This window comes from Pholcus phalangioides, unplaced genomic scaffold (genome assembly GCF_987345545.1).
Source record: "Pholcus phalangioides strain wild (caught in Gottingen) unplaced genomic scaffold, Ppha-v1.0 ptg000012l_1, whole genome shotgun sequence".
In the NCBI taxonomy this organism is placed as follows: Eukaryota; Metazoa; Arthropoda; class Arachnida; order Araneae; family Pholcidae; genus Pholcus; species Pholcus phalangioides.
The window spans coordinates 18,884,834-18,898,063 of NW_028301605.1; positions in this window are offsets into that span (position 1 = coordinate 18,884,834).

The following is a 13,230-nucleotide window of genomic DNA, read 5'->3' on the forward strand; positions in this document are numbered from 1 at the left end:
ATTATAGTGTTATTTTGCAGGGAATAACGTAAACCCCTCCCCCCTCGAGGAAATTCTGCGTACGCCTATGGAACCACATGAATTCACACCGTACCTGTGATTAATACATCTACGTGGCGATTTTTCGTCTCAAAGTTGCTCCTTTTACAATTTTAACAGACTCACCTTCGTGTTTCATAGCTCACTGATAGAAGTAGATCAAACTGAATGTCAAGCATGATTATTGACCCATGTCTATATACAATATAGAAAATATATTCTGAAAAAAAAAATCCCGCTTCAAATTACAGGTACATTAAAATACACAAAAAGTTATATTCTGAAAACTCAAGTCGGAAAATTCAATTACTAATGAAAATAAAATAAAAATGATTCTGAATAATTTATAATGCTCATAAAACTACAAAAAGTTATAAAATACACTGCTGGCCACCGTAAATGCAACACCCTGAAGGAAGCATGCAAATAATATGAAATTTACAACATGCATTAGCGGAGGTGAGATATGCAAATTATTAGAATTTCAGCGCAGACGCACATCACGCGCGCCTGTGGCGCCACTTCAAAGCGCTATTTAAGGCTTGGAGATTTCGACGATTTGAAGTACGGCAATTGTGTTTTTCTTGTGGTTTTTTCAAAAAAACGATCAATTATGCCTCGTAGAAAACAGCGATCATCTTTTGATCAAGTATCCGAGTTCGACAGAGGAAGGATAGTGGCCTACCGAGATTGTGGATTATCTTTCAGGGAAATCGGTAGTCGTGTTGGACGAAACCAAACAACTGTAATGCGGATATGTGATCGTTGGATGCAGGAGGGACCGACGTGTTCGATCGCATCCACCTCAGTGCACCACTTCACGTGATGACAGGCGTATTGTGCGTATGGCAGTGACGGATCGCTCAGCCACATCACGAACCATAGCACAGCACATTCAGTCTGTACCGCATCATCCAGTGTCTGCGCGTGCCATTCGACGCCGTTTACAGCAGAGTGGTCTGTCCGCAAGACGTCCATTGCTTCGTCTACCCTTGACGCAGAACCACAGACGTCTCCGCCGCCAATGGTGCGATGAAAGAAGGATGTGGACGGCACAATGGAATGAAATTGTCTTTACTGACGAGTCACGCTTCTGTCTGCAACACCACGATGGTCGGATTCGAGTCTGGAGACACCGCGGAGAGAGGATGCTGAACAGCTGCGTTATGCACCGCCACACTGATCCTGCACCGGGTATTATGGTATGGGGCGGTATTGGATATCATTCTCGCACTCCTCTAGTACGCCTTGCCGGTACTTTAAAAAGCCAGCGCTACATCTCCGAGGTGTTGGAGCCAGTTGTCCTTCCTTACCTTCAGGGCTTGCCCACAGCCATATTTCAACAGGATAATGCGCGACCACACGTGGCACGCATTGTCCAAAGGTTCTTCGTCAATCGCCAGATTGAATTGCTTCCCTGGCCAGCCCGCTCTCCGGATCTTTCGCCGATAGAAAACATGTGGTCCATGGTTGCTCAACGATTGACCCAGATTGCATCCCCAGCTGCCACACCAGATCAACTTTGGCAACGCGTGGAAGCTGCTTGGTCTGCTGTACCCCAAGAACACATCCAAAGTCTCTTTGAATCAATGCCGAGGCGTGTGGCAGCGGTGATCTCCAACAATGGCGGCTACTCTGGCTACTGATTTTGGCAGGAACCACACTTCACGGAAGTCTATAAATTTAATCATTTGATGCTTGGTCAACATGTTATCTACAAAATAAATATTGTTGCGATATCTCTTGTCTTTCTTGGTGTTGCAATTTGGGTGGCCAGCAGTGTATATTGTGTCTAGTGCGGAAAATCCAATTCCTTTGCATTTGAAAATACATTTATTCAAATACCTATATGACAACATATCTCAGCGTAAATAAGTAAAACCACAAAAACAAAAAATTTTCAAATGAATTTTTCATTGCTCGTGACTTTAACATGTCCAAAATCAGCTTGAATGTAATTTAAAAAAGATTTTATTCATAATAGTTAATGCTTTCAGTACAGACTCACTTACGTATTTGTGGAGATTATCTATTCATTGTCATGTACGAACATTTTTAATGGCTTTCAAATCTTCGCAGTCATTTTATAGTGTTTTAATTATTGACTGAAAATGTGAGTTTTTAAAATAACGTTCCTTTCGTGAGATGTTTATAATTAACGGGATCGCGTCGAAGTAAATAACGGGTGAATATTCATGGGATTCCAACCTACGGGCATAATTACAAATTGAACGCGTTTTCTCGTTTCGAAGATGAAGTTAAGGAAAGCGAGATGGAATTAAATTGTATAATGTTATTAATTAAAGACCCGGGGAAAAAAAGTGCATTCAGTTTTTACTTGACAAAATAATTCCGGTAGAGATTTCGATACTGTTTCTGCAAATTAATAAACGATTTTAATTTAATTTTTCTTTTCGAAATGTCTTTTTTAGAATCAATTTCTTGTCTGAAGGATTAATTTTAAATATTCGTGTGTTTTAGCAATTTTCAATTCATTCAAATCTTTTAGGGGGAAAAAAATGGCATTTTATTCTACCTAAACTTCAGAAATGTCGATGTTTGTCTGAGTTATATTTCGCGTATTTCGAACGATATGCAGTATGTCATGTTGTCGTTGCACATTTGCAGAACGTTTGAGTGACATGCGACTCATTTACAGATCAATTAGGGGATCCATTTCACACTTACAGATCACTTGAGCACACTTACAGGTCAAGTAAATGAGCTCCAGCACTATTTCAAATCACAAAAAGGACCCGAGACTTTATTACAAATCACTCGACCGGCCGGCGGCACATTTATAAATCACTTAAATGACATGTGGAACATTTCTAGATCAGTTAGTGATCCGCACCGCGTTTAACGATCACTGTGATTCGCTGCTCATTTACAGATCACTTAAGTGATCCGCACTTTCCCAAAGTTTGAGCACCTTTGCTACACATTGCTTTTCATCAAAATACCTCCATAAGAATTGGTGCTACATACGTGTGAATAGTGTCAGTTTGTTTGTTACCACACTGTTATTATATTGTGTATTTATTTCTTTGTATATGTGTTGTTGACGGAATACAATCGGCTCCGCTTAAACGGATATTAACGGTTCCAGCACGTGATATCCAATTTTAAGAAGGTATTCGGTTATGTGGGGGAACAAATCAATTGCGTTTTGGGGGGGGGTGTCAAATTTTCAAAAATGACTTCACAACCCTATTTTATGGCAGTTATTCCCCCCCCCCCCAATAGTCCAAATAACGTATATATCAAGTTTCAATAAAATCGGGCCACCAATCACCACCTCGGGCGCTACATTGTTCTGAGTAGTGTCAGAATAAGTAAACTGACACTACTGAGCTTAATTATACTGACATTACTCCGACGGGGTAGGTTAATTGGGACTATCGTGGAAATAAGGAAATAAAGTAGTACCTCACATGTCCAAAACGAAGACGGGGGCGGCGGCAAATCCATTTCGAATAAGATAAATTTAACTAACAGTCTGAGTGTGTGCGTATCTAGTGTTGTGTTTGATTTTTCAGTGCTGCCACCTATGTTTAGAAGTGAATCGGAGTCTGTGGTTTTACCACGACCTGGCAAATTTGCTTACTTTTGGCATCATTTTTGGGGATAATTGGTGATGTCTCGTATTTTCCCGTATTTCGAAGTACAATTTCACGTATTTCTCCCGAGTAAATATGGTCAGCCCAGTTTTTTGTTTTTGTTGCAGGTTGGTTTTTTTTTTCCTTCCCATCTAAAGAAAGTCGTAAATACATCATTAAATGGATTCCTCGTTTCTTTTCCTTGTGGTCGACGCCATGGTGTGTATTCTTCTGTTTCATTATTATTATTATTATTATAAAGAAAGGCGTAAGCTTGAAGAAACAATAACTTTGAGACACTGCAACTGCAACTTGTTGCAGTGTGCAAGCTACGGCCCTCTTTCTGGTGAAACACGATAATCGATGAAGACGGCTTTGGCGGTCAAGCTTATAAGTGATAGGCAAATACGCATGCTATTTTCTATTACTCGTTCGCTGGGAATACGGGACAGTCTTCCACGGAACCTGCACCATGCGACCAGCGGAAGAGATCCTATGCGAATTGTCACATATTTCGACAATAGGGAAATTACGAACACATCCGTACGGTGTTTAGCCGAATATATTCGCAGTCAAAGTAGTGAATGTGGATGATCCATCACCCAAAGGTAGATTAACCATTTAAGCGGCAATAACGAGATATCTCGCATCCATAAAAGGCTCTTATTTTAGCATTGACAACTCCACATGTTTTGTAAAGTCGATTTCTCAGTGGAAAACTACTGCCTATAATAAATAAAGAAATAAATTTCAGAATTAATGAAACATACAATAACATAACCATTGAATGAAAAGAAGGAATTTCATAATTAGGGTGAGAAATAATTTCAGAATTAGGGCAAGAAACATCTTCAGAATTGATAAAACTTTTGCATCGGTGAAAGAAATCATTTCAAATTTTGATAAAAATTTAAAACCGTTGAATGAAATAATTTCAAAACCAATGGAAGAAATTTCAGGTTAAATGAAAAAAAATTATCACAGAACAAATGAAATTTTTTTTTCAGAACTGGTGAAAGAAATTCCAGAATAAGTAAAAGAAAGGAAAATTCAGAAGCAGTGAATGAAATTTCAGAAATATTTTCAGAAATAAATAATTTCAAAATTGATAAAAAAAAAATCGGAATTATTGAGTGAAATAATTCGAGAACCAAAACAATTCCATACTTACAATTCAAATTGAATGCACAAATTAAGAAATTCTTTTACTAATTCTGGAATTTCTTTTACCAATTCTGAAAAAAAAATTTCATTAGCTCTGAAAATTTTTATTCATTTAATCTGAATTTTCTTTTATTGGTTCTGAAATTATTTCATTCAACGGTTCTAAATTTTTATTAAAGTTTCAAATGATTTCTTTCACTGATGCAAAAGTTTTATTAATTCTGAAGATGTTTCTTCCACTAATTCTGAAATTATTTCTTCCACTAATTCTGAAATTATTTCTTCCACTAATTCTGAAATTATTTCTTCCACTAATTCTGAAATTATTTCTTGCCCTAATTCTGAATTCATTTCTAATGAATTTAATACCCTACGAATATGTGTTCGCAATTTCCCTATTACCGAAATACATAGCAATTCACGTTGGATTTTTTCCCATGGTGCAGTTTTGTGAACTAACATCCCGTATTAACAGCGAATACTTATAATTCAAATTGAATGCACAAATTTCATAACCGAAAGTTTTTTAGATTGATTAAATATTTCTCATAAACTTTATTTCCATTATATAATTCGAGAAATAGGAGAAAACGTGATGCCTAAAACAAAAGATACGGAATCTCACGAGAGATTAAAAACCATGTAGGCGAACACAATACATGAAAAGTTTTATTGTTTGTAGACGTGTTTCCAGAAAGAAATTCCGTTTTATATTTTTCGTATTTTTTTTTTTTATATTAGAGAAGAAATCCAATTTCTATCCAAAACAAAACAGAAAACATAAGAAACGAGGCGATGGCGTACGTAACGCAACCTTTACGCCACGCTGAGAGATAGAAGTTATTTTTATTATTATTTCTAGGAAACAATGAAACTGGAATTTCTAACTGCAGGTACGATTATAGATTTTTTTTTTCATTATTTTTTTCTTTTCCCTACGTGTTATTATATTTCAGGATTGGGAACAAAATAATAACCATTCGCGGAGAAGGGGAAAAACTTTAAGCAGCCTGAAAGATGAGACCTCGGAGACCTTGGATGGTCTCCAGTTCGCAATTCTTAAGAGATTGCGAAGATGAAGTGCAATCCCACGGACCCTGATGAAGGTTGTAGGCTCCGGGTGGTTGGGGAAGGAATGTGGTGGTTTTGGAGTTCTATCAACAGAAAAATTCCAAGGAATTTCATACAGTATTTTTATTTTTAGAAAGTATTTTGGGGTTTATACTTGGTTAAATTCCGTAAATGATAATGTTTATCTGAGGTTTTTTTTAGACGATTGAAGGTTATTTTTCTGGGATGGTATTGATCTTCCGTGGTGCGTAATCCACACCAGTGGTTTTCGACTAGAAGCCATATGGGGCCCCTTGTGGTCCTTGGATATTTTAAGGGAGGCACGGGTGAAAATCTAGTGAGTCAGGAAGTCCTTAAGTGTTTAACCCCTAGGATGCGCGAATAGTTGGCGAAAATATACTCTCAAAACGGCTGCGTGCATTTTTTCTCCAGTTGTCTTTTCTGAAAGATAGATGGCACTCTAACTCGTTCGTTGCAAATATAGTGATACCTCGGCTAACAAAGATAATTCGTTCCGGAACCACGTTCGTTAGTCGAAAACTTCGTAATCCGAAGTGTCACTGTGCAGAGAAACCTATCTAAACCGGACACTCTATGAGACAGAAACCTGTGTCCGACGGAATCAAAATATAGTTCCTTTATTGATTAATGCGTATACCCAGCGCCGTAACTAGGCAGGTGCAACAGGTGCACCCGCACAGGGCCCACTCGGAAGGGGGCCTCGGAATGGGCCTAAATGGCCATACTGGGCGTAAGAATGAGCTAGAAAGAGCCTTAATGCAAATTCTTGCGCAGGGCACAGCACTGTGTATACCACACACATATCAGATATGTTTCACTGCACAGTAATACCTCGACTAACTTCGAACCTTTATAAAATGGAAATGTCTGAAATGTAATATTATTTCACTCTCTTGACGTTCCGTTGAGTACAGTTTCATTGTATAATACAATAGAAAAAAAGGAGTGATACAGATTATATGGGTTCGAACCCACAATCACCAACAAAATAGTGATTGGGGAGCAAGCAGGCACTCAGGACATTCTCAGCAATTTACGGCTATCCCACATAGTACAAAGAAACCTATTAGAGAATAGAGAAATAATAATAAAAATCTAGAACATATGTGTAAATCTACACGTCATTTTAAGAACTTCGTGTAAAAAATTTCTTTGAAAAAAAATCCAGATCGTCTCAGGAGATGATAGAGAACGCTGCTACGGTCATCATCCCTGGATAATGGGAGAACTCCTGGAGGTTAATCGTTTCAGATACTGCATGCACAAATGTGCGGGTTGTTTTTCTCACTCCTGAATTTTGTTCTTTACTTCAGGGACTTAACTAATTCAGCAGCAATCCCGAGATATCTCGTCAAACTTGATCAGCTTTATTTCAGTCACCCCGAAATATCTCGGCTTCTAAAAATGTTAGAGTCAAACATGTTTTCCACCCCCCCCCCCCCATTGGTAAACAGCCAGTGGGTGGAGTCAGATTTTGTTCAAGGTAGATAACAGAAGGAGCGAGAAAAAGAGGAACTGCGTGTGTTTCCTCCCCACCCCCTTTCCTTCAGCAGAGTAAAGTATAGACTCGTGAAAACGGGACTTCTGGAAATGCAACCCCCCCCCCCAAGCCTGGGGGGTCATGAGGATTCAAATGTTACTGGAAGTAATCATGTCCAAGCAATTTTCAGAATACCAAATCCACCCGAGCGAAGTCACGGGTAACAGCTAGTTAAGCATATAATACATTTTCAAAAATAGAGGAAATTTTTTTTTTAAGTAAACAAGTGTCATTGTATTAATTGTTTTCTGATGAATTCAGTTTTTTTCTTATGCATAATATTTTCTCGTACACATCTATTATAGATGTAATACTTCTTTCATAAGTGTTTCCGATGACCGTAAAACCCAATTTCCTTGATTTCGTTTTCTTTACTAAATCATTAATCGGTAAAGCGTGTGAAAAAATTATTTAAAAAACCACAAAATAACTTTCGCTTTTTCAGATAAAAATAACATTATCGAGGATCTATACCAAAAAAAGAAATGCAAACATTTGATTATTAGATGTATGGTCGGATGATTTCACCAGATCTGTGTGTGCTGTACGCAAATAGTCTTTATTTGTCAAATATGAATTGAAAAAACTAGATAAAAAAAAACGTCTTGGTCATGCTGGAAGGAATACTGGTCACTATAAAAAGAGAACGTTTCAAGAGACGGACATTCAGTTGTATTCCAAAATCTTTTTGGAGCTTTATCATTCGTAATTCCTCCAGTTCGCTGAGGTAAGACAGTATCTTATATACAAATGTGAAAGTATCTGTGTATGTATAAATGTTGGTTTGTGTTCTTTATAGAAATATACAATTTTAGACCGATCGTGGCCTAATTTTGCATATATACCAAGCAAGACCGGAATTGATCCATAGGCTACTTTTTCGTCAGAGCAGGGTAAATGCCCGAAATGAGCAAACACCGTTTTTTATGTCGGTTATTTTTCCGGTTTTTATGAATTTTTAAAGTTTCTTCGGGCTTTTTGCCCACCCTGTACAACATGCAACTTTTAACGCAATAATGATATTCAGTTCTCTGGCCTAAATGTTTGTGAAGCATAATTTATTCTTAATGTGTTTCAGTTCAAAGCCTAATCAACGGAAATATTGTTACCCGAACAAAAAACCCCACAATTACATATTTAAACAAATCAAAAACCGAGAAAGAGATATGTGCGTATTTATAAATGTTTAGGATAGAAAATGTAATTACTCCAAGAGTATACCGTACTTGAACGATCCAGAAAATATAGAAAGATGTAATTATTCTGCATGAATGTGCGATGCAATCGCAAGCTTAAAGAATAGCTTTATAATATTAAATTACTAAACAGCATCGCTCTCTCGAGCACAAAACAAACAATTATTTTGCCATGTCGAATCCGACTAAAAGATAATATATTGGTAAGTTATAGTAGTTCGTCGTATTTAAGAGAAAAACATCTTTTATTTTCCGATTATTTATCACTAGCAAATACAGATCTTTTTGAATTCGTTTGTTAATTTCGTATTTCGGTTCATCTAAAATTTATAAAAATATTTTACCTTTTCAACTTATTCTAAAATCTCTTGGGAAGAAAAACAACAGTTATACACAGGGGAGCTTGGCTAATCCGAATTTTACGAAATTCCCCTTCAGTTTCCCATTTAATTTGAAGAATGAAATTACCTGTTTAGTGTTTAACCCTTTCCGACTCAGTTATATTATTGGGGGATATTAGTCATATATTATCAGGGCATATAATTGCCATTTACTTCTTACTGCCAGCTCAACGACACTCACATAATATAATCTTGATCAAGTTTCTCTTCTTTTTCTTCATCAAAAATGTCAATTTTGAATTTTGGGCATGTGAATTGCCCGCTCGCCTCCATGGATATGATTTTTCTTGTCCTTGCCCGATTAATTGATGATTTTGTCGATGAACCTTGCTTACAACGTCGATGAATCAGTATATCATATATTAGAGAATTATCGTCGAATCGGCGTGATTTCGACTTACGGACAATGCATGAAATGGATACTGTTATAAGTCCGGATGTAGTTGTAATTCATTTTATCCATGTCGTCAGAGAGACAAGGATTTAGTGCATGAAAAATTGAATTTCAATGTAATTACTAACTAATAATAATGTGAATTAACACTCATTAACTGTTGTTTATAGCATTTATACTTAAATACTGCTCGTATGAAAAATTTGTTTATTTGTTATTATTGTTATTTTTAGTCTAAATCTAATCAGGATGAAGGCCGTCATGATTCTCGCTATTCTCTGCGCCATTGCTGTCTTGAACACTACCGATGCAGGTCTTCTGGATAAGCTCAGGCATCATCACCATCATGGGCACCATGACCACCACCATCACGAACATCATGACCATCATCACCATGAGCATCATGACCATCATCATCACCACGACCATCATCACCACGAGCATCATGATCACCATCATCATCATGGGCATCATCATCACCATGGTCATCACCATCATCATGGACACCATCACTGATGCGACTTCATCTCGAATTCATTCTCGCAAAAATGAAAATATAACGAAAACGTATTTCTTGAATTTATACAAAAAGTCTGTGTACCTTATGTTGCGCATTTTCGTTAAATTATGGAATAAAAATTGAATTATATTTGCAAAATTTGAATTTCTTTCTTCCAAAGGAAATTATTAGAATGTTAAACAGTTATTGTATATTTATCCGTAAAAACATCGCATTAAATTATCAAGTTCGGGAACTCTTTTCAATGGTAAATAATTTTGGAACTTTTCTGAATTTTCACTAAATTATTGAATAAAAAAATTCATAGAGTAAAAAACCATTATCTTAATAGTAAATTATAAAAAACATTTTCACTAGTAATAAAAATAACAATAAAAAATAATTAAACAGACATGATTAATTAATTTTACATGATTACCAACGCCTAAAATGTATTATAAAAATGATAAAAAGTTTTTCGTGTTTTACATCAAAAGTCAGAATCCGGTATCGGCCAAAAAATTATTGGAACTTTTCTAAAATCGTCAAATAGTTTTAATATTGAGGAGTAAATTTAAATTATATTTAATAGTAATAATACATACATAAATAAGAACAACAGAAAATATTCATAAATTAAAGATTTATCAAAAAATTAAATAACTGTATTAAATATTATGATTTCTACATTTATCAATCTGTTTCTTCTGGAGAAAATGATTGAGTAATTATATAACTTATCAGATGTATACATAAAAACAAGTATTAAATTGAAAAATTCTTTTAAATTAAATTCTTTAAATTCAGTATTCATTTTTTCAATTACTTCTGGATTCATTTATTCTAAAATCTTGCAAAATACTATTGAGCAAATATTAATCACATTCCATCACCTGTTTTCTCATTTTTTCCCCAAACTTATAGTAAATAATCGAAAAATATATTCACAAATAATTGAAACATAATATTTGCATTGAATAATTTGCTGGATATAAATCAAAAAAAAGTTAACAAGTTAAATGTATAAATTGATTATCCTACGGGAAAAACAGTCAGAATTTGATATTCATCGAAAGTCAAATTGAAATTACTTTTCCCAAAATTGAAAATTCATTTTTTCCTTCAAGAAAATGAATAGATTATTAATAGTGTAATAAATTCAGGACTTATATATTGAAATTTTCAATACTACATATTTTGGTTCCTCTTATGTTGAATTTTGAATATTAATTAAAATTTGAAGTACTCAAATTATTTAATAAATGTTTTTTTTCATTCCCCTACCTATTTTCTTCCTCATTTAAATGTTTTTACAATTCAATTAAAATAGTAACAATAGAAAGTAATTAAACAGGCTTGAAGATTGAAACAGCTAAATACATAAAAGGAAAAACTCATTTCATTCAACAAGATCGGTATTTGGCAGTAACTGCCAAAAGAAGCAGACGGAGCACAGCATCCGACCTGTCTCGTCAGCTATCTGCAGCCACGGGTACCACAGTTTCAAGGAAAACCGTGTACAGACGTTTTGGAGATATTGGTCAATATGTTTATAAGCAGGCCTGTCAGATGTGTTCCGTTCACGGCAACTCACTGTCGGCAGCGATTATCCTGGAGTAGAGAACATGCAATGTGGATATCGTCACAGTGGGCTTGTGTGATGTTTTCCGACGAGTCCAGGTTTAGCTTGCAGTCTGATTCACGTCGGACTTTCATATGGAGAACGCCAGGTACCCGTTACCACCAAGACAACATCATTGAACAACACCGTTACGGTGGTGCAGCATTGCTCGTTTGGGGTGGAATTATGCTGGGTTCCAAAACAGATCTGCATGTTCAAACCGGAACCATGAAAGCCCAAATTTATCGGGACATCATTCTGGAACAACATGTACGTTTGGTTAGGGGTGCCATGGGCGCATAATTTGTGCTTATGGATGACAACGCCCGTCCTCACCGAGCAAACATCGTAAACGAATGCCTTGAATCTGAGGATATAACCCGTATGGAATGGCCAGCATTCTCACCTGACTTGAATCCGATAGAGCATGTGTGGGACATGGTTGGCCGACGAGTTGCAGCCCGTCAACCACCTCCTACATGTGTACCGGAACTTCGGAGAGCATTGCTTGCTGAGTGGAGTGATCTTCCCCAAGATCAGATCGATAATTTGATACTCAGCATGCCCAGGCGTTGTACGGACTGCATTTCATCGCTTGGGAGACATACAATGTATTAACCATCATACCAACCATGTAATAGTAAGTTTTTGTAAAGGAGATATTTTTTACAATTGCTCCAGGGAGCAAAAATCGTAGTTTTTATGAATGGCATCATACATACACCATTGTTTTTGTTCTTTATCTTTTGTTTAATAAATGGGCTTTATGAATAAGTAACATTTGTTTTGTTTCTGAACCTTTATTTGCCGGAGCTGGCATTATCCTTAATTTATGGACATGAGTATGCATTATAATAGCAGTAAATAATTATAATATTAAGAAATATATTTAAATATCGGAGAATAACTAAAAAAAATTAACATCTGTGAAATTTCATGTATAAAATAACATTTTTTTTATAAATTCATTTCTTCTAAAAAGATCGAATTATTAAATATTTTATTCATATATATTCACAAGAACAACGTATCACACAAGTGATATCAAAAAATTATACACATTCAATTTTCTTAATAATTTCTCTTTTAGAATCGTGTCAGAAAAATATAAATAAGTTTCGATGTTTGAATTTTATGGCATTATAATGGCATTAATATGACAAATTTTTGTAGTTTGAGCTGAAGAAAATCACGCAGTTTTTTAAGTTTTAATAAATTTAAAATCTTAAAGTATTTTAATTCAAGTCAATACCAGCCTGTGTTATCATCGGTATTGTAAATCGTGTCAGTTTCCCGACAGTCACAAGGCACGCGGATGTTTACGAAAACTTGATTCAGTGGAAAAGAATGTTCCATAAAATTGAAAAAAATATCTGTTTCATGAAATGTATAAAATTTAAATTCATGTTTATTATTTCTAAAAAATTGAATAGCGATTCACGGCCGTCATTTAGCATGCTAGACATTTAAATTAATTCGAAGTGTTTCTTTGACTAGTATTTCTTAAACTGTGGTTCGTGAGCTCTCACGGGCAGAATAACGTTGCAAATAATAAGATCACTTTTTTCTCGCTTGATAAGAAATTCCGTTCATAAGCAAATTCGTTGCTTATGAACAGAATTTCTTATCAAGCGAGAAAAAAGTGATCTTATATTCTTTGCAACGTTATCCTTTATGAACGGATA